General features: G+C 37.1%; 1 pseudogene; it reads right to left on the reverse strand.

Annotated features, from left to right (window-relative positions):
* LOC103260516 overlaps positions 1-23,075 on the reverse strand; it is a 126,880-nt pseudogene that overhangs the window by 102,972 nt on the left and 833 nt on the right.

The following is a 23,075-nucleotide window of genomic DNA, read 5'->3' on the forward strand; positions in this document are numbered from 1 at the left end:
GAGATTAAATCTTTCCCAGATATCCAATCCCTAAGAACTTACACTGCAACCAAACCACCTCTACATGAAACATTTAAGAAAGTACTAAACACAGAAGTAAAGGAAAAAAGAACAATGTTCTTCACAAGAGTACAGGAAAAAGAATAAAATACACCTGAATCAACCCCAAAACCAAAAGAAAGACAAAACCCAAGTGGAAGAACAACAACTCTATAAGAACTCTATGATAGGGATGAACTCTCACATTTCAATAATTAACCTGAATGTGAATGGATTAAATGCACCACTGAAAAGACATAGAATGGCAAAATGGATAAAATATCACCAGGCAACAATATACTGCCTTCAAGAGACCCATCTCACTAGAAAGGACATGCACAGACTCAAAGTAAGAGGATGGGAAGCAAATTTTCAGGCGAATGGAACACAAAAGAAAGGAGGACTTGTGATCCTAATTTCAGACAAATACCATTTAAGCTATCAAAATTTAAAAAAGATACAGAAGGCCAATACATAATGATAAAAGGTTCACTCCATCAACAAGAAATATTTATCCTAAACATATATGCACCCAACATAGGTGTGCCAGCTTTCATAAAGCAACTTCTAGGAAAACTAAAGAAAGATATTGACTCTAACACCATCATAACTGTGGACTTTAATACCCAACTCACAACACTAGACAGACCATCAGGACAAAAAATCAGCAATGAGATCTGGAACCTCAATGTGACTCTTGACCAAGTGGACTTAATTGATACCTACAGAACACTCCATCTAAAGGACAGAGAATACACATTCTACTCATCACTGCATTGAACGTATTCTAAGATCAACCACATAGTTGGTCATAAATCAAGTGTAAGCAAATTTAAAAGGACCAAAATTCTACCAAGCACCTTCTCAGATCACAGTGGAATAAAAATAAACATTAACACCAACAAGGTCCCCCCAAAACCCACAAAGACATGGACACTAAACAGCATGATGCTAAACAACTCCTGTGTCAATGATGAAATCAAAACAGAGATTTAAAGATACCTGTAAACAAATGAAAATGAAGAAATATCTTACCAAAATCTCTGGGATGCCATGAAAGCTGTAGTAAGAGGGGAATTTATATCCCTACAAACACACATGAAGAAAATGGAAGGATCACAAATTAACAGCCTAACAAGCCACCTAAGGAAGCTGGAAAAGTAAGACCAGAAAAACCCTAATTTCAGCAGAAGAATCCAGATCACCAAAATAAAAGCCCAAATTCAGGCATAGAAGACAAAAAGATAATACCAAAAAATTGATGAAACAAAAAGCTGGTTCTTCGAAAGGATAAACAAGATCGATGATCCCCTAGCTAGACTGACCAAAAAAAAAGAGAAAAAACCCAAACAAGCACAATCAGAAACACAAAAGATGAAGTCACATCTGACCCTGAAGAAATACAAAAGATCATTAGAGACTACTATGTACACTTGTAGGGAAATAAACTTGAAAACCTCCAAGAAATGGAGGACTTTCTGTCATCACACAACCTGCCTAGGTTGAAACAAGAAGAAATTGAGACCCTAAATAGACCAATAACAATCAAGGAAATTGACTACGTAATAAGCAAACTACCTACAAAAAAAAAGCCCTGGACCAGATGGCTTTCCAGCAGAATTCTACAAGACATTAAGGAGGAGCTGTTTCCAATCCTACTGAAGGTGTTTCAGGCAATTGAGAAAGATGGAACTCTCCCCAAATCATTTACGAAGCCAACATCACATTGATACCCAAACCAGGTAAAGACTCAACAAAGAAAGAGAACTACAGGCCAATACTTTGATGAACATAGATGCTAAAATTCTCAACAAGATCCTAGCAAACCAGAATCAACAACACATCTCAAAAATCATCCATCATGACCAAGTAAGCTTCATCCCTGGGATGCAAGGCCTGTTCAACATTCGTAAAACCATAACTGTTATTAAATACATCAACAGATATCAAAACAAAAACCACATGATTATGTCATTAGATGCAGAAAAAACTTTTGATAAAATCCAGCCCCCCTTCTTGATGAAAACCCTCAAACATCTAGGCATATGGGGTACATACCTCAAAATAGTAAAAGCCATCTACAAGAAACCCACAGCCAGCATACTCCTAAATGGGCAAAAACTGGAAGCATTTCCCCTGAAAACTGGAACAAGACAAGGATGCCCACTCTCACCCCTCCTGTTCAGTATAGCATTGAAAGTCCTGGCTAGAGCAATCAGAGAAGAGAAGGCAATCAGTGGTATACAAAAGGAAAAGAGGAAGTCCAGTTATCTCTCTTTGCAGATGACATGATTGTGTACCTTGAAAACTCAAGAGAATCTGTCAAAAACCTCCTTCCACTGATAAAGGACTTTGGCAAAGTCTCAGGATATAAAGTAAATGTGCAAAAGACAATCACATTTGTTTACACCAATAATAAACAGAAACCCAAATAAAAAGCACAATTCCATTCACAATAGCCACAAAAAAATGAAATACCTTGGCATCTTCCTAACCAGAGATGTGAAAAACCTTTACAATGAAAACTACAAAACTCTGCTCAAAGAAATCAAAGATGACACAAACAAGTGGAAAAATATCCCATGCTCATGGGTTGGAAGAATCAACATTGTGAAGATGTCCATCTTACCTAAGGCAATCTACAGATTCAATACAATACCCATCAAATTACCAGCAACATTCTTCTCAGACCTAGAAAAAACAACACAGGAATTCATATGGAAACATAAACGACCAAGAATAGCCAGAACAATCCTCAGCAAAAAAAAAAAAAGCAGGCAGTATCACATTACCAGACTTCAAACTTTATTATAAAGCTGCAATTATCAAAACAGCTTGATACTGGTATAGGAACAGGCATATAGACCAATGGAATAGAATTGAGATTCCAGAAGCACAACCTCAATTTCTCAACCAACTCATCTTTGACAAAGCCTCCACCACCTACCACTGGGAAGAGGAGAACCTATTGGGTAAATGGTGCTGGGAAAACTGATTCACCACATGCAGAAGATTGAAACAGAACCCCTATCTATCCCCATGAACAAAAATTAGCTCCAAATGGATCAGAGACCTAAATGTAAAACCTCAAACCGTAAGTACCTTAGAAAATGAAGGACATACCCTCATGGAAATCGGAACTGGCATCCAATTCCTGAACAAAACCTGAAACCCACAGGCCATAAGAGAGAAGATAGACAAGTGGGACCTCATTAAATTGACAAGCTTCTGCAAAGCCAAAGAAACCATAAGAGAGCAGGGAGACAGCCTACAGACTGGGAAAAAGCATTTGCCAACTCCAGGTCTTACAAAGGCTTAACATCTTGGATCTACATGGAACACAAATGTGCTGAAAAGAAAAAAAAACAACCCCATTATAAAATGGGCAAAAGATATGAACAGACACTTCACAAAGGAAGACATCCGAGCAGCCAACAGACACATGAAGAAATGCTCAACCTCACTAATCATCAGGGAGATGCAAATCAAACCACACTGAGATACCACTTAACTCCAGTCAGAATGGCAATTATCAATAACTCAAAAAATAACAGTTGCTGGAGAGTGTGTGGTGAAAAGGGAACACTTCTATACTGTTGGTGGGAGTGTAAACTAGTGCAACCTCTGTGGAAAGCAGTGTGGTGATTCCTAAAAGCTCTAAATATCGACCTCCCATATGACCCTGCAATCCTTCTACTGGGAATATACCCTGAAGAACTCAAATCACTCTATCAAAAAGATAACTGCACACGAATGTTTATCACAGCATTGTTCACAATAGCAAGAACCTGGAAGCAACCATGCTGTCCATCAACAGAGGACTGGATTAAAAAAATGTGGTACATATACACGATGGAATACTATGCAGCTATAAAAAAGAACAAAATCATGAATTTCGCAGCAACCTGGATGGAACTAGAGTCTATAATACTGAGTGGCCTCTCACAGAAACAAAGATCTGAGTATCACATGTTCTCACTCATATAGTGGACCTTGATCATCCAATGTATTACCATAAGAAAATGACTGACAGTGGTGGGAAACTATGGGGGGGGATGGGATTAATGGTAGTAAACATCTGCCTGGGGACGGGGAGACACCTCTTATCAACAAGGGTGCCTGAACAAAGCATATTTGTATACCCAACCCTTAACTCTAACCCATAATATCATAATAAAAAATATTAATTATAAAAAAAGTATACAGGAAGTTGTTCAAAGGTTATATGGAAATAGTACAGCGTTTTATGTAAGAAAATTGAGCATTTGAGGATTTTTAGTATCTTTGAGCAGTTCTGGAGTAATACTAGCAATAAGTGAGAGTGATCGCTTGAGTCCAGGAGTTCGAGACCAGCTGGCAATATATGAAATACTGCTTCTTTTTTCTTTCTTTCTTTCTTTTTTGAGCTGGAGTCTCACTCTGTCGCCCAGGCTGGAGTGCCGTGGCACGCTCCTGGCCACCACAGTCTCGACCTAATGGGCTCAGGCAATCCTCTCGCGTTGGCCTCCCAAAATGCTGGGATTATAGGCTTGAACCACTGCACCCAGCCACGAAATCCTGCGTCTAAAAAATTTTTTTTAATTTGTCTCTGAGCACAGTGGTGTGAATCTGTAGTTCCAGCTTTTAAGGAGGCTGAAGTGGTAGGAGGGTTTGAGCCCAGGAGTTCAAGTTTATAGTGGGATATGATTATTATATGATTGCATCACTGCACTCCAACCTGGGTGACAAAGCAAGAATCTGACTCTTTAAAAAATAAAATAAAGCAATAATGAAAATCACAATATACCCATTTGAATGACCAAAATTCAGAACACCAACACCACCATATACTGGCAAAGATATAAGCAACAGGAATTCGCATTCATTACTGGTAAAAAAGCAAAATGGTACAGCAAATTTAAAGATGGTTTGGTAGTTTCTCTACAAAACTAAACATACTTCTAATGCGCCATCCAGCAATTGCACTCCTTGGTATTTACCCAAAGGAATTGAAAACGTATGTTCACATAATATCCTGTGCACAAAATGTTTATAGCAGCTTTATTCATAGTTGCCATAATTTGGAAGCTACCAAAATGTCCTTCAGTAAGTGAATGAATAATCAAACTGGTACATCCAAATAATAGACTATTATTCCATGCTAAAAACAAATGAGCTACCAAGTCATGAAAATGCGTGGTATACACTTAAATATATATTACTAAGTGAAAGAAGCAAATAGAAAAAATGCTACATACTGTAATGAGTTCACCTAGATGACATTATGGAAAAAGCAAAACTACAGAGACAATTTTTACAAAGGTTCAAGGGGAGAAAGAAAGGAATAGACAGAGCACAGGGATTTTTAGGGCAGTGAAAATACTATCATAAAAAAGAATACATCACTATAAATTTGTGCAAATCCATAGAACATACAACACAAAGAGTGGACCCTAGTGTATGAACTCTGGTTGATAATGATGTGTCAATGTAGATTCTCCCATTGTAATAAGCATAGTATCCTGGAGGTGGTTGTTGATAGTAGGTGAGAGGCAGAGAGGATATAGAAAACTTACTATACCTTCTGCTCAATACTGCTGTGAAACTAAAATTGCTCTAAAAAATAAGATCTAATTTTTTTAAAAGTCACAAACTATTTATATTCACAAAAGATGGATGAATACCAAAATAATTATGCAGTGCAAAAAGCCAGCCCCCAATAGTATCTTGTTCTATTATTCAATTTGTTTAAAATTCTAGTTGATAAAATAATCTCTAGTAACGGAAATAATAGCAGTAGTTGCTTGCAGTTGGAGAAAGATGATGGTGAAACAAAGGAGAGGGATAAAGAAGCACAAGGAAATGATTCGAATTGATAGATATGCTCGTTATCTTGACTGTGGTGATAATTATGCAGATACATATATAAGCCAACTCCTATTAAATTCTACACGTAGATATGTGCAGTGTATTGTGTATCCATTATACCTGAAAAGGGATGTTTAAATAATTAAAAGCAGATTCAATAGTCATTGCATTTTAATATGATAGGAAAGGGGTAAAAATTACCACTTGGTAATGGAACAGCTCAAAATATCATGTAGATCCATAATTATATGTTGTGAATTGGTATGCCATATGCCATTTGTTTATTAGTAGGAAAAAATTAGAACCTCTGTTTCAGACTATGCTTAGAATTGGAACAGTATACAGGATAAAACATCATGCCTGTGCTTCAAAACTCTCATAGGAAATGCAGGCACTACCATTCTAATCATTCTCCATCTCAGTTAAATTGTGAATTCTTAAAGGAACATAGTATTCTGGGCTCATAAACTATGAGAGATGAAAGTGGTATAAAATCATTTAGTCATACTATTTTCAAAAGATGAACTTTTCTAGACAGGCCATAATAAACTCACAATAGCACACAGTAGTATAGTGGCATGATTGGAACTAAAACCCACCTCTTATGACTTTCTGCCCAGGGTTTTATCCATTACATCACTTCATCATATCCTTTTTACTGAATTCTATACTTTGAGCACAATGTTTAATATATTTTCTTACCAACTGGTGATATGACAAAATGTACCAAAGGAGACCCTTCAAATTATATCTTGTTCAAAGGGCTGAGGAGCAAATAGCTCACAAGATTAAGAAATAATGGCAAATCATAAATCTTGTTAACTCATTTTTCCCTTTTTCTGAGATTAGACATATTGATATGTGTCCTAAAATAAATAAACAACAAAGAGCCATTTATTTATACACAACAAGAAAAATTAACTGCAGTTGGAAAAAAATCCAAAAGGAACTGCTAAAATGTCAATTTGTGAATTAAGGCTATTAGCAGAGATTAAATCAGTCTGGTGAACAATCAGTGGGAGACTTTTGAGAAGCTCCATGCTATTTATAGTAAAGACTTTGAAGCTTTGCTGTTCATTTATATTAGGTAACAAAATTACTACTGCAACAGAAGCACTTTATAGGATCTATGGCACTTGGCAGAAAAAGAGAATTGATTCCAAGCCAAGAAAATGACAGCATAGTATAGCTGCTGCTGACTTGAAGGAAGGAAAATAAAAAGAATGAATAATAATAGATACATATGGGCAATGAAGAAAAGTGCAATCAGCTCAGATTAATTACAAACCCAATATATGCACAAGAGACAAATTTTGAAAGAGACCAAGATAAAAAGGGGATAGGCATTGTAGGTGGCTGTAGAGAACTGACAGATCTAAGCAAGTTTTTAAAAAATGGAAGAAAAGCCTCTGCTTGTACATTGCCGAGGACAGAAAACTTGTCATGAGAGAGATGTCATGTATAGTTCTGTAAGCAAGAAGAAATAATCAAAGTAATCACAGGCTCTGGAATATGGAGAAATATTTAATCCACCCCAGGGACTTACCCCTAGTACCTGTCATATGTGATGCTCATTTTTCATAGGTCATTTTTGGATAAGTGTTATAGTAAACAGGATATAATGACTTATTTTAAAAATGCTAAAAAATTAATAAAAACATAAACTTTAATTTCTTATTGAGTCAAGCTATCATATTCCATGGCCATACATTTGATAAATTTACCAACATAAATCATAATCCATACTTACTAGTATGAAAAAAAATCCAACAAAAATTCTTTGGTCAAAATTGATATTATAACATTCATGAACTTTGAGCACATGAGACATCTTAGTTCAGAGTGAGACTAGTATTTTAGGGGTGATTTTGTTAAGATTGTGTTCTTTAAGGCAGATATAGAGCAGCAAGTTCTACAGGGAAGGAGCTGCTATAAATAGTTTAATGGCAAAAAAAGGTATAAAACTATACAAGTTAAGAGAGATTTATAAAAAGTATGAGAATAGACAAAAAAATTTTAACAATCAGAGGTCAATCGATGTAGAAACATACATTTCTATACTTCAATTGATCATGATGTCATCACATGCTATTATACAAAATGTTTTATGTTCAGAGGAATGACTCAAAGTCATCGAAAGAATCACAAATTATCTGTTCTATCCACAGTAAAGGCAAGAAAGTTAAAAGTACATTATAGAAAAGCCTCCATATGAAATTATTACAATGAAAAAACTTATTGCTTTGAGTATAGCAGTTATCTGCAAAATTCTCTTATGTGAAATACCCTATTTGTGATAAGGCACTTTCTATACAGGTCACAATAGATTCATTGGGGAAAAATATATATTTGTCATATTTCTTTTGTGTAAAAATCAGAGAAACCCAACTGAAATAATTAATTAATTTCTTAACCCATGTACCTGTAAAGTGCAATGGTAGATTTGCATTTCAAACATGGCTGGACAGAGAAATACAGACTTACCAGGAATCTATCTTTGTAAATCTCTTGGTTCAACTTTTTTCTGTTTTTTTTTTTTTAACTTTTTATATTGAAATAAATTTAGAGTTACAAAAATATTGGGAAAGTATTACCAACCGTTCACATAGATCTTTTACTCAATTTTTGATGTTGACAGTTAGATGACCATAATACAACTTTCAAAACCAGGAAATTAACACTGATAAAATACTGTTAATTAAATCTCAGACTTTATTTTGAATTTCAGCATTTTTTTCTTTCCCTAAAGCAGTTTTTCTTTTCAGATATTCAAAAGAGGATGCTACATTTCATTTAGTTGTTCTGTCCTTTTAGTCTCTACCTATTTGTGTCAATCCCACAGTCTTTCTTTGTCTTTCATTACCTTGATACTTTTGATGAGTATTGATCCGTTTTTTGTAGATGTGTCTCTATTTGAGTTTGTCTAATGTTTCTTCATGATTAGATTGAGGTTTTGCACTTTTGGCAAGAATAACAGAAGTATTTATTTTTCCCCTCTAAGATCATAATATTGAGAGAACACAATGCCAATGTATCTTAATTCTGTTTATGTTAAACTTTATAATTTTGTTAAGGTTTTTCTACCAAGTATCTCCATTGTAAAATTAACATTTTCCCCTTTGCAATTGACAAATAACTTGGGGGAGACACTTTAATACTATGTTAATATTATTTTTCACCCAATTATTGCATGAAGTCTGACAACTCAGTTTGCAAGCTCGTCCTAGAAAAAGTGCTATATACTTCATTGCTGAATATCACTAGTCATCTTCCGAGTACTCTCTTTGGGAAGCTACAAATTGACACCAGTACCTAGTTCACCCATCGAAGCAATTCTGGAAATCTTTTCCTCCATGGCCATCAGAGCTGTTGTCAAGAGAATGTCAGAATTTGAATTAGAGCAATGAATAAGCATTCAATTTCTTGTTAAGCTTGGCAAGAGTGGAAGTGAAATCAGAGAAATGCTAGTCCAAGTTTATGGGGATAATGCCATGAAGAAAATGGTGGTGTACAAATGTATTACACATTTTTCTGAGGGGAAAGAAAGCATCACTGATGAAGAGAGGTCAGGATGGCCAGTAATGAGCAGAACTGATGAAAACGTTGCAAAAATTCATCAAATTATACATCAAAATCATCAACTGACTGTAAGATGCATAGCAGTCCAAAGAAACATCAATAAAGAAATAGGAAAATCTTAACTATAAATCTTGGCATGAGAAAGGTATTTGCAAAAATGGTTCAGAAGGAGCCCTTGTATCGCAACAATGCACCAGCTTACGTGGCACTGTCTGTGAGGAAGTTTTTAGTTAGTAAACAAATATCCACTTTGGAACACCCTCCTTACTCACTTGATCTGGTCCCCAATTACTTTTTTTATTTATCTGAAGATAAATGAAATATTGAAAAGAAGACATTTCAATGACATTCAGGACATCAAAGGAAATACAACAATGGCTCAAATGGAATATCCTGGCCTATTATTCATTGTAATAAATTGATTACCATAGCCAAAGTGAGTGTCACTGTCATAGACAAGGCCTGGCTTATGATACTATTTATGGAGTGGTGACATGATATTGTCCCACTGTAATCACACAAAATGAGAATAAAAAAGAGATTTCTAAGGTTAAAAAAATAATAATAAAACAAAAACTGGGGTGTTGTTACCAGAAGAGAGAATGGATGCTGCACAGGTCCAATCAACAGCTACCTTTCACTACACTAAAATATAATGAATTATTCCTGATGTGCCCTGAGATCTAAGTTTGTGGGAAAAAATTAAATTCATCAATATTTTTTAAATATAAGCACTTTATGTTGCCTTATTTATCACAGTGTGGAAGAATGCAAGTTCTTGGTCACCTATTTTAATGTAGTTGCTATATTTTAAATTTTTCTTCTACTCTGTCTTTGATGGAAACAGAAAAAAACCCATAGCTGTTTCTACCATTAAAATAGAATATTTCAACCGCGTTCAGTGGCTCAGCCTGTAATCCCGTGCCTTTGGGAGGCTGAGGTGAGTGGATTGCCTGAGCCTGTGGGTTTGAGACCTGCCTGGGCAGCGAGATCTCACCTCTACAATAAATCAAAAAATCAGCCGGGCGTGGTTCGCATGCCTGTAAATCCGGCTACTCGGAAGGCTGAGGCGGAAGGAGCCCAGCAGGTCGAGGCTGCGGTGGCCGGGAGCGGCCACTGCACTCCAGTCTGGGCGACAGAGTGAGACTCCAACTCAAAAAAAAAAAAAAAAGAATATTTCATAAAATACATGACACATAAATAACTATTATTACCATTATTAATATATTTAACTTGATATATATTTGTGAATTGCCTGTTATATATAAGAAGCACTAATAGATTATAGAAAACTAAAAGATTACTAATAAAGGATAACTGATGATAAGAAATATAGACAATAGGGTGAGGGATAAAATATGCACGAACTTGAATACTAGGTGGAATATAGCCAATTTCTATAGTAGATGCATAAGTACTATGGTAATAATTTCTATGTGTTTTAAATATTAAATGCTTTCTTAATATGTTCTTCCTCAGGCAATACAAAAATAAAACAAAACAAAGGACCACATTTTCTTCTGGCTTTTCTTAAAAGATTAGCTCCCATATACATTTAACTTTTGGACATAAATTGGATGTCACAGTAACTAACAACTGAATAGACAGTGAAGAACAATTGACTTCATTTTTTATCACTGTGTAAAATAAAAAGACTTAAAATAAAGATCGCATCATATAATTTAGTAAAAATGTTACTTTCCAGGTTTTAATACTATAGTTCCTTTAGGCAAAACAGAAAACGTACTCTGAATTTGTTCTTATACGCAGAAAAAATCAGATTATTTAATTTCCTTTTCACAAAAGGCTTTGTAGTTTATAAATAGCTTTTGAATTAAATGACCAGATTGTTGCTATGCAACAGTGTAAAACAATTCTTACATAAGTAGACAGGTCTTAAGTATGAGCATGTAAGCTCTAAAGCAATAAGTCTGGCATTTTTGTAGATTCTGTTTATATTATTTATAAAATAAATATTTTTATAATATATTTCAAAAATGAGTATATATATATATGAACTGGTGTTGTCAAAGAAAATGGATGGTTTGAATACAAAATAGAAAGCAAAAAGTCAACTGCCATTGTATTAATTGCAATTTTTAGTTCTGATTTGGCCATGTTAGCCTGCCAGGATATAAAATATTTCTAAATACTTTATTTTTTTTTTATAACTCTCAAAGTCCTTCTAAATAGACAACCATTTCAAATATGTTGGGTCACTGGACCCTTCTCTGAAAATAGGGCATTTTACAGAGAATAAGGAGCTATTAACTGACTTTATAACATATATTCCAGCTTATAAATTATTTCATAAATAATGAAATATTATTATGAGGGTATAGCATTAAAAATTCAGTGATCTGTTATATTACAAATGTAGGTTTTTGCTAATACTGAAAAGGCCAGAAATGTACTTGTCATTTCTTAAACCAAAGGAGAAATACTTTTTATATAAAGTTGTGAGTTGTCTGGTCTTTTGAAACCAGAGGAAGAGATCTTTGTATTATTTGCCTGTGAAAATGCTGCTCTACTTTTGCAAAGTATCATAGGATGGACTTGGTAACTGAAGTGGCCATCACTCTGTGAGGAGTTAAGTTGACCCACCAACCTCAAGACATCCATTGCAGTTCTAACTAGAAAATGCAAGGCTCAGCTATTGCAGATGAACCACTTCTGTTTCATTTACATAAAAACATTTTGTTCACAAAATTTATATGGACAAAGTCAAAATAGGAACTTATCTTAGAAAAGAAAATGTCCCTGGGTAACTATTCTGCTAAGCTTCTTTCTGGAGAGGTTGAGTCCTATGGACGTTAGACCAGGAAAAAACAAGATACAAACATTTGTGATTTAATTTTCCTCTAAGAGACAAAAACAGGAATTTGTTCTACTCTTGAGGGACAAAGAAAGAATAGCAAGAGAGTCAGAAGAACCAGAGAGATGGTGTGCAACAAGAATATATGCAAGAAACAACCCATAGAAATTGTCCCATTTCTGATTATTTCTCTTGCTTCAAAGTACAGCCTCACCTCCCCTACTCTAGAACCTTATTATAAATATCCTTCTCAGTCAATTTTCTATGAAATTACTTCAATTATGAGTATTTTCTTGTAGGATATTTCCCCTAAATCATGCAAGTGGGGTGTTTTCCTTTGGAATTTCATGGGGTGAAACATAGCGTATCGAGCCCGCATTTTCAAGACCCGCCTGGGCAACTTGGCAAGACCTCATCTCTAAAATAAATCAAAATGAGCCGGGCATGGTAGCGCAAGCCTGTAGTTCCAGCTATTTGGAAGGCTGAGGTGGAAGGATCGCCAGAACCCAGCAGGTCGAGGCTGCAGTGGCCAAAAACAGCCACTGCACTCCAGTCTGGGCGACAGAGTGAGACTCCAACTCAAAAAAAAAAAAAGAAAAGCATGAACCCAAAGGTAGAGAACCCATAACCAGAGAAGCCCAAGTAAATTCACGCAACACTTGAAAAAAGGGCTTAGGTTTCCATAGGTCATGGAATTGGAGGCATGAACAAGTCATTTCAAAGAAGCAGGAGACACTACTCAGAAAATATCTGACTTATTGATCTATAAGTTGAATATACTTTATCTTGCATGCTTGGGAGCAGAAATGTTTGGGATTTCATATTTTGGGAATTTGAAATATTTGTATATACATAATGAAATATTTTGGGGATGGAACCCAAGTCTAAACATACAATTCTTTTATTTTTCACATGTACCTTATATACATAGCCTGAAGGTTGTGCACTATGTTCAATAATTTTGTGCATGAGACAAAGTTTTGAAGATGTCTTGTACCATGAAGTCAGGTGTGCAATTTTGTATTTAAGGCATTATGTCAGTGCTAAAAAAACTCTGAGATTTTTGAGTATTTTAAATTTCTAATCCGTTCAACCTGGAATATAAATAAATTTGATGTTTTGGGTTATTTCATCTACAGAATTTGTTGAATGGCCATTTTAGATAAATTATGTAAAACAAATACAAGTTTTCACATATTATCTAGATCTAAAACAAAGGCAATAATGTGTTTGCTACAGAAATATTTTTACTTCCTGAATCTTTGAGATGTGGATCACTATCTGTTCAAACAAAATAAAACTAATCAGTACTCTAATCACATAATTATGGAATTTTTAAATTATATTAAGGTCACATTAAGGTTGCATTTTACACTAATAATCTGAGTACTTGTTAATAGGGAACTTTATACCAAAAAAGGATGAAATATTTGTAACTAATAATAAAATAATAAGTTTAAACTCATGGCAAAAAATCCATAAACAAGAAGAAACCGAACACTTCTTCATATTATTCAAAAAATCAAAACCAGTCCACTTTTTAATAGCATAACTTGCTTTACTTGTGCCTTCCCTAACACTGGGTATTATTTTGTTTTTGTTATCAAGGTATCTAGACTCAAATATTTCCTCACTCAGAAAGTAAAATGATATAACAAATATTACTTTTATTCATATATATTTTGTCACTGGAATCACATTCAAAATTGAAGATAAATTATAAGAAGGAATAAGGAGGCTGAGGGAGTAGTTACACCTGCCTAAAAAACACTATTAACCATGTAGTCTAGCAACCAAACCACATGAGAAAAGATATGATCATTTTTAGTATTTTAGCAAATATGACTAATTATGAGGTATTCTTTTTTCTGTTTAAATCAGAAGCAAATTTACCAACACATCTCAGGGTACATTGCTTAAAGAATATAGTGCAAGCTATATTTATAAAGCAAAATCTTCTGCTTGACTCAGTTCTACTCTAACAAACTTACTGTGACTCTTAGAAACATTTTAAAATACAATGTATTCCTAGACAACTGCAACAAAAGAGTTATATACATTTAATTTTATAGAGAGCTATAAAGTTGCCCCAGCGATATTATCCTTGAGTTTGATGATGTGAAAAATAATGCATGTTCTTACTTGGACATATTTATTGGATATAGCCAGAGGTCTTGAGAATAAACTTTAGTGTGACTATATTACATTTACTTAGGGAACAATAGTACATACTTCCCTGAGGATTTGTAATTTAATAAAGAAAAGTAGTTTAGCATAAACTCCATAATGTTTACAGTATTAAAAATAGATTATATAGGAAGAAATACAGGGGTTAACCCAACAATGCAACTGCAGACACGTACACATGCACTCACACATACACAGTGACACACAACCTAAACCAGTTGTGTTCACAAAAATATTTTGGTCAGTGCAAAAATAATAGCAATACTTTAAAAGGTTAAAATGTCTTTGGTAAGTATTGAAGAAATTAATTTCATCACTGAAAATAACTTATTAATTTACAAATGACTTCCAATATTAAATACATTATATAAGTGGCTTATAGCATATAATTTAAGACAATAGTGATAATAATATAGAACAATTACAAAATTGTATCTGGGTCCCATTTCTGTAGGCCATGAATTTGGTTTGGACTGTTTGTTATATGAACTGGGTTTTCTTTGCTTGTTTTTTTATGTTTTCATTTCCAGATTGCTATGCACTGTTAAGGCAATGCTCATTCTTGCTGACTCTATTAGAAACATATATCTTCAGTGTGTATCAACTGAATAAAATGACAGATACTCTGCTCAGTGTTTCTTCTTATCATGCTATACATCTTGACTGTAAAATGATAATAGAGTTAAAGCCTCAACACAGACCTCAACATCTGCATCAAAGGATGCAACAAATATTTGATCTTAACATCTTAAGTGAATCTCTGAATAGGGAACCAATTATTCTATAATTTCTTTAAGGTCCAGATAAGCATCTGTCTTTTTCATTGTCTTATCCTCAACACCTAGTAGAGTAAGCACATAGTAGGTACATAATCAAAATATGCTGCATTATTTAGAAATTTATGTACTGGTTCAATGATGTCATCTCCAAAGAAGTGGAAAGTAATTTTTATGTGTTTATTTTGAGATTTGAAAAACAACAGATTCACATTTACTCATACTAAAAGCTTACTGAATGGGCCATAAAAGTATATTCAAGTTAATTCTATTTCCTATTTTTGACAATCCAATAAAATGCCTTTGGAAATAATGGCAAAAGATATATTTTGCATAAATATCATATTATTTGAGTTTTTTTTACAGTTTACTGGAAGCTAGCTCTAAGGACTGAGTTATTGTATTAGTCATCTCTTCCCTAGCACCCTCAATTTAAATATGTGGCTGTTCAATAATTATTTGAAGGAAGAATGTATTTTATTAGAATTTTATAATTAATTCTTATATTGAAAACAATTTCAACTTTTCTAAAATTGCCTCCCAACTGAGTAACAAGATAATAACATGTTGTAGCCTGGTAATAGAATAAGTTATAGCAACTACTCGTTCAGGTTCTCTACTGCAGCAAGGAGATTTGCACCCAACCAGCTGCTGTATCTCTGAATTTCTACCCTGTCAGCAATCCTATTGGTTTTCTTGAACTGCAGAATACCACAGACTGGGTGACTTAAGTAACAGAAATTGATTTTGTCACAGTTCTGAAATCCAGAAGTCCTAGAATCCCTAGAAGTGGGGGATCAAGGTTACAGCATACTCCCCCTCAAATAGTGCCTTTTCATTGTGTTTTCACATTGTCTTTTCTCTATGGCACATGCAGAGAGAGAAAGAGAGAGAATTCTAGTTTCTTTTCCTCTACTTAAGGAACAGCAATCCTCTCATATTAGGACCTCATTCTTAAAATCTCATTTAACCTTAATTACCCCCTTAAAGTTTCTATCTTCTAATACAATCACATTGAGAGTTAAGGCTTCAACATAAGAATTTTGTAAAAACAAAATTCAGTGTATAACAACTCCAAACACCTTAATGTGATATTATTCCTCAAGGGACCAAAGATCACTTGGTAGTAATCAACTACATCGGGCTTTTTCTGTCCTGAAAGGGATAGACATCTGCTCAGAATATGGGTTTGCCTTTCCTGTTGACTGAGACTAAGTTGTCACCACCAGCCTGAGACTTACAGACTGCCTGATCTACAGGCCTGCAAACCCTACAACAAAGCATCCAACCAGCAAGTGCACTTCACAGGCAGGAGATAGGGGAGGGGGACCATGCCCTAGTCATAATGTATATCTCTTCATCCAGAAATAACCAGTCTTATAGAACAATGGGATGGCTAAAGCTGTGGCTTGGAGATAACACTTGAAGAAGATGGGGACCATCTTTCTTGATGCATTTACATGAAATCAGAGAATGCTATATGATGCTGTGTTTCTACTAGGAAGATTGCATGGGTCTGAGAACAAAAGGGTGGACACATGCATATCCCATCCTACCATCACTCCCAAAGACCCACGAGAAATTTTATTCCTCTCCAAATTGACTCTGAAATCTGTAATGTTGGCTGTTCTGGTCCACAAAAGGGGGCATATTCTTGCCAAAGGACACAGCAAGGGTCTAACTGAACTACAAGTTATCCCTGTTTCCAGGGAACAATGGATTTTCTGTGCCTAAGAACCAACAAGTGAGAAGAAAAGTCATTGCTGTGGCAAGGCTAATTAACTGTGTTCAGCAGTGGGAGGTAGGAATGAGAATAGGGAGGAATACATATGAAACCCTGATGATCTTGGCTGTCTATGGTATTCCCTATCCCCATTGTAACTATGAACAAACATGTGCAGAAACTCCAGTCTGGGGAGTGTGTTACTATCAAGGGTTCAGACTGTTCCAAAATGAAGATTTGAGCCACACAGTCCTGTCTGTCACCAAAGCCTGATGAGGTGATAGCTGAGGGTAACAGAGATTTGGAATGGACAGTGGAGGAGAAAGAAGATGACCAGTTTTTGCTCCTAGGGGGACACAGGTTATAGTTCATATGTCTAACTTCCCTCTTTTATATTTCATCACAGGATAAGCGGCCCACAAGAACCATGAAAGAGCTGCTTCTGGAACGTGCATGGAGAAATAAATGTATATTGAACAGTGGGGAATCTTGGTGACCTTGATAGTAAGCCACACAGAGTATAATTGATGGCCAGCCATGGCTGCTGTGTTTCTAACCACCCACTGTGCTGAAAATTTTAGAACTACCTTACAGTTTGAGTCTCTTTCTATCCAATTCTTTTTCCTTCCTGCCTTCCTTTACTGGAATCAGACTTTTATTATGATCTTAAGATTCTCCTGTCCTCTCCTGCTCTTTTCCATTTGTCCCAGCACAGGTATTGTCATCAATAAATTGTTTCCTTATCTCATTCCTTCTTGGTATCTGCTTCTAGAAAAACTCCAAAAACACATTAGGAGATGTTGACACAAACTGTAACAAGAAACTGGAAGAAAAGGAACAATTATTAGCAGCATAGTAGAGATTGTAGGGAGTTTTTCTTTGTCTATAAATTTTTGTTTTTGCAAAATTGCCTAGAGTGAGCAAATATTTTTGTATAAATAAACCAAGCAATATAGAAATGTTCAGAGAAAGAGTAAACATCACATCTACAGACAGTATGGGCAGGAGAATTTTGGATGGGAGGAAGGAACATCCTAGGGGACACACCCAGAGAAAAATACTTCACAATCTTCCCAGACTGTGATTGAGGCAAACACAAACAGCGCATTGTCCACTCAGCTCCTCTGATAAGAGGATAGAAAACATTCTTCTCCCTCCCTTCTGAAAGCCACAAATGCCACTTATCAGATTACCTGGATTCAAATCCTCATTCCATACAAAGTATCTCTGAGCAGTGTGTCTCAGTTTACTCATCTGTAAAATGGAACTATGGCAGCACTACCACAGAAGTTTGTTTTAGACATAAATGAGATGTTGCATCAATGTGCTTAGAAAAGTGTCTGACACATGATATGACTAGATTTGTGTTATTATTTTATCATTATGATTTTTCACAAATTATATTTTATATACCTAGAATAAAATATGAGATTAAATCATAAAGTGGTTTTATCATCAAAAATATTGAGTTTGTAGGCTATTTCATTCTTATGATTTTCTGGTTTATATAATCACATTGTGTAACCTAGGTTTTAGGGTTTGATGGTTTTGAGAAGAACTTTAAAATAACTCAGACAAGCAAAATCTATATGATGTTCCATTAAGAGACTCAAGTAGAAAGTACAGTTTTCCAGTGTAACAATTGAGATTTGACAAAATGAAAAGTAAATCTCACAGAATGCCCTATTGTTCATATATTTGAGCCTTCTAAAATTAATGGAGACTTTTCCATAATGCAAATTTTCCATAGAAGAAACCACTATCACTGAATGAAGTAGCTTTAGGCACTCTCAGTCCTTCTTACACCAGCAGCTGGAGAGTAGAAAAAGAAAACCTTCTCAAGACGACCACTCACCTACTTGGGAAAGCACCACTGAGGCTAATACTTGGAATTGTTTCTAGAAGTCTGGGCACTTTGATTTTATTTCATTCATTAAAAAACTTAATGAATGAAAATCCACTGTGTAACATGTCTGTCATGAAAACAGGAAATAAGGTAGTCAAAAGGTAAACTAACTACTTCAAGAAACATACATTCATCTGAGGAAAACAGTCAATATACAAACTAAGAAACAAACTAGTTAGTGTGATTAATTGTATAAAATAAATAATGATGTGATGGGAACTGATTGGATGCGGGTACAGGTAATTAGTCTAGTATAGACTGAATGTTCAAGAGAGGCTTCTTAAGAAGCATATTTGTTGGCTGTTCATGTGTCTGTTTTTGGTATGTGTCTATTCATGTCTTTTGTCCACTTTTTAAAAGGGTTTTTTTTCCTCTTTTGACTCATTTGAGTTTCTTGTAGATCCTGGATGTGAGGCCTTTGTCAGATACACAGCAAAAATGTTTTCCCATTTTGTGGGTTGCCTCTTAGTTCTCTTGATGGTTTCTTTTGCTTTGAAAAGGTTTTCAATTTTATGAGGTCTCACTTGTCTATCTTATCTCTTATACCATACGTTTTTGGGGTTGTGATCAAGAATTGGTTACTTATTCCATGTGCATAAGGGTGTTTCCTGCGTTTTCTAAGACTCACGGCCAACAGATACATGAAAAAATGCTCAACCTCACTAATCACCAGAAAAATGCAAATCAAAACCACACTGAGATATTACCTAACACCAGTAATAATGGCCATCACTGATAAACCAAAAAAACCAACAGATGCTGGTGAAGAAGTGGAGAAAAGGAATGCTTCCACACTGTTGGTAGGAGTGTAAACTAGTTCAACCTCTAAGGAAAACTGTGTGGTGATTTTTACAAGATCCAGAAATCGATCTTCCATATGACCCAGCAGTTCCCCTTCTGGGAATATTTCTGGAGGAACTCAAATCATTCTTCATCAAAGGTAACTGTACATGCATGTTTACTGCAGTGCCATTCACAATAGCAAAAACATGGAACCAACCATGTTGTCCATTGAAGGTGGACTGGATAAGTAAAATGTGGTGTTTATACATGATGAAATATTATAAAGCCATAAAAAAGGGCAAAATTATGGACTTCACTCAACTTGAATGGATTTAGACTTTATCGTACTCAGTGACCAATCACAGAAACAAAGAACTGAATACCACATATTCTCACTCATTAAGTGGGTCCTGAACATTTATCACAATACTACAAGAAAGGGATCAGAAGTAACAGGACACTGCCAGGGGAAGGAATTGAGGGGGAGCACATAACATAATAATTAAGGGTACCTGATTCTAAATCAGGAGAAATGAGGACCAGTGAGAGGCCCAACTTTTGCCTGTCCATAGACCACTTATATGCCTAAACATGACTTATACCTCACATCTTTAAAATAAAGAGAAAAAAGAGGCACATTTGTGCCAAATTTGAATAAAGAGAAAGAATGAACCATTTGAAGATTCAGAGAGAAATCTCCATGAAAGGGAGGAGTACATGCAAATGACTGAAAGGGAACCAATAATGGTTATTAGAAGGATATAAAGATAAATTGTATTTCTGGACTTAGATACTGAGAAGGAGACTGGTAGGTGAGATCAAAGGAGTAGGCAGGCATCAGATTAGTGAAGAATCACAAGTTGTAATACAGAGTTTGAATGTATTCTAAGTTCAATGGGATGTTATTGGAGGGTTCTATAGAGTGGAGATGTTTGATCCACCATTTCAGAAAAATGAATTTCCCCATGACAGATTAACATTTTAGCAGTCTGACAAAAGTTACATGAACAGTGTTTTATATTCCAGTACACAAATAACAAGAACAAATTCGTGTATCATTAAAATAGAGAAAAATAGAGCTTGCAAAAGATCAAATGAATAATTCAACAATCATTAAATTGTATGCGAAATATTTAAAAGGCAATGTCAACTAAGATAGACTTCTGAGTTTTCTTTTGAGCAATTACTGCTTTAAGGAATAATTTAGGCATAAGAAGTTAAATGAAACCTTGTCCTGTTCATGACACTCTTCTCTTTACCTCTTTTTGGATAGAAGAGCAGAAAATTATTATCAACTTTAGAAGCAACTAGGTTTAGAATAAGGTCAGGTGTTTTTGTTTGTTTGTTTGCTTGTTTGTTTTAGAAAATTGCACTTCATAGGACTATCTTGACTCTGGTGAGACACAAGGAATTTAGAATATCAACATTCATAGCCCTACTTCCCAAGTTTTCTGCTGATCAACACAACCATACCTTTGTGCTGCAATGTGCTTTCCAGAAATGTCACCATATACTCAGGAAACAACTCTAAATTAATCCCACCTGTGGTAATATGTCTTTGACTCAGACAGGTCAAAGATCCCCGTGAAATCTTGCATGATACTTAAGTCTTCGATGTGGGCATTCCATGTAATTTGGAACTTGTTACTTGGAGGAATGCTAACTTTATGTATAATTTATTGATATATCCCTTTTCTCCAGAAAGGACTTTAAAGAAGATACACTGTGAAAGACATGGTATATAACAAGTTAAGACTAAATTTTAAAAAGAGAGAAAAACAACATTAAGAGAAAATAAGAAATGGACCTTTTGATCCATAGGAGGGAGGCCCCTCCTGGCTCACTGAGGCTCAGACCACGAAAGCACAACCAGGACCCAATAGGCAAGGAACTGGCATGAGGACGACCAGCCGACGGAAAGGACAGGACAACCACCCCACGGAAAGGGCAAATTAGATTGTGGACTTCCCAGTTAAGTACCCTTCTCCCAAATACCAAGGGAGTCAACCACCTTCACAAAAACTTCCAGGTGGTGGAGGCTTTGTCGAAGAAGAGTTGTTTAAGAAATTGAGGTTTGAGAGTTTCAGTAAGATGGTGACGGCACAGGAGGGACTGTGAGATTCTCCGAAAGTGAGTTCCCATAAGAGACTCTTGCTTCCCTTCCCCCCCGCCAGCCGCATGGTCCGAAGCCTGGAGGCCCTTGGTCCCATACACCGCCCTGCTACCACAGCCCTGCCGTCACTGCACTGCTGTTCCACCCCAGGCGGCCCCGGGGCCCCAGTCATGTGGAGCGCCTGCCTCCCTCCCCAGCTACACTGTCTCACTCGCCCCAAGACGCCGCCGCCTGTGGAGGCCCTCGGATACCGCCTTGTGGAGATCTGGGTTCCCTCGCTGGCTACACTGCTATGCCCAGCACCCAGCCACTACCAACTCCTTCCCTGGCTGGGGCGCCCAGCCCCATATCAGGCCGCCTCAGCCTGCAGAGGCCCTCTGCGCCCTCCCCTGGGAGCTCCCAGCTCCATCACTGGCTGAAGCATCCTGCACACAGCCCAAAGCCACCACTGGCACCCTCCACTCAGAGCTGTGAGTCCCTGCCCTGGCTAAGGCGCTCAGACCCATCCCAAGCTGCCTTCGCCCAGGGAGGCTCTAGGCACTTGCCCCTCGGAGATACCTGCTCCATCCCTGGCTGAAGCACCTTGTGTGCAACCCAAAGCCGCCACCGGTGCCTGCACCTCGGAGCTCCAGGTCTCCGCCCTGGCTAAGGCGCACAGCCCCATCTCAAGCCACCGTCGACCAGGGAGGCTCTAGGTGCCCACCACACAAAAAATACCAGCTCCATCTCTGGCCAAAGTGCCCCGCGTGCAGCCCAAAGCCTCTGCCAGCACCCGCCCCTCAGAGCTCCATATTCCCACCCTGGCTGAGGCGCCCAGCCCCATCTCAAGTCGCCATCACCCAGGGAAGTCATAGGTGCCTGCCCCTCAGAGCTCCGGGTCTCCACCCTGGTTGAGGCGCCCACCCCCACCTCAAGCCGCCGTCCACAGGGAGGCTCTAGGCACCCACCATTCAGAGATACCAGCTGGATCCCTGGCAGAAGTGCCCCGCGCGTGGCCCAAAGCCACCACCGGAGCCTGCTTCTAGGAGTTACGGGTCCACTCCCTGGCCGAGGCACCCAGCTCCATCCCAAGCCACCGTCACCTAGGGAGCCCTAGGCGCCGGCCCCTCGGTGCTGCAGGCTCCAACTCTGGCTGGGGTGCCCCACCAGGCCCAAGGCCACCGCTGCTCGTGCAGGTCCCTGGTGCCCACGCCTCAGAGCTCTGGGCCCCCTCCCGGGTTGAAGGGTCCAGCCCCGCCTGGAGCCACCACCCCGGCAGAGGCCCCGGCACCGCGCCTTGGGCTTCCAGCCCCCGCCCGGGCTGAACT

Source organism: Carlito syrichta, unplaced genomic scaffold (genome assembly GCF_000164805.1).
Source record: "Carlito syrichta isolate Samal-C Ts95f unplaced genomic scaffold, Tarsius_syrichta-2.0.1 Scaffold303229, whole genome shotgun sequence".
In the NCBI taxonomy this organism is placed as follows: Eukaryota; Metazoa; Chordata; class Mammalia; order Primates; family Tarsiidae; genus Carlito; species Carlito syrichta.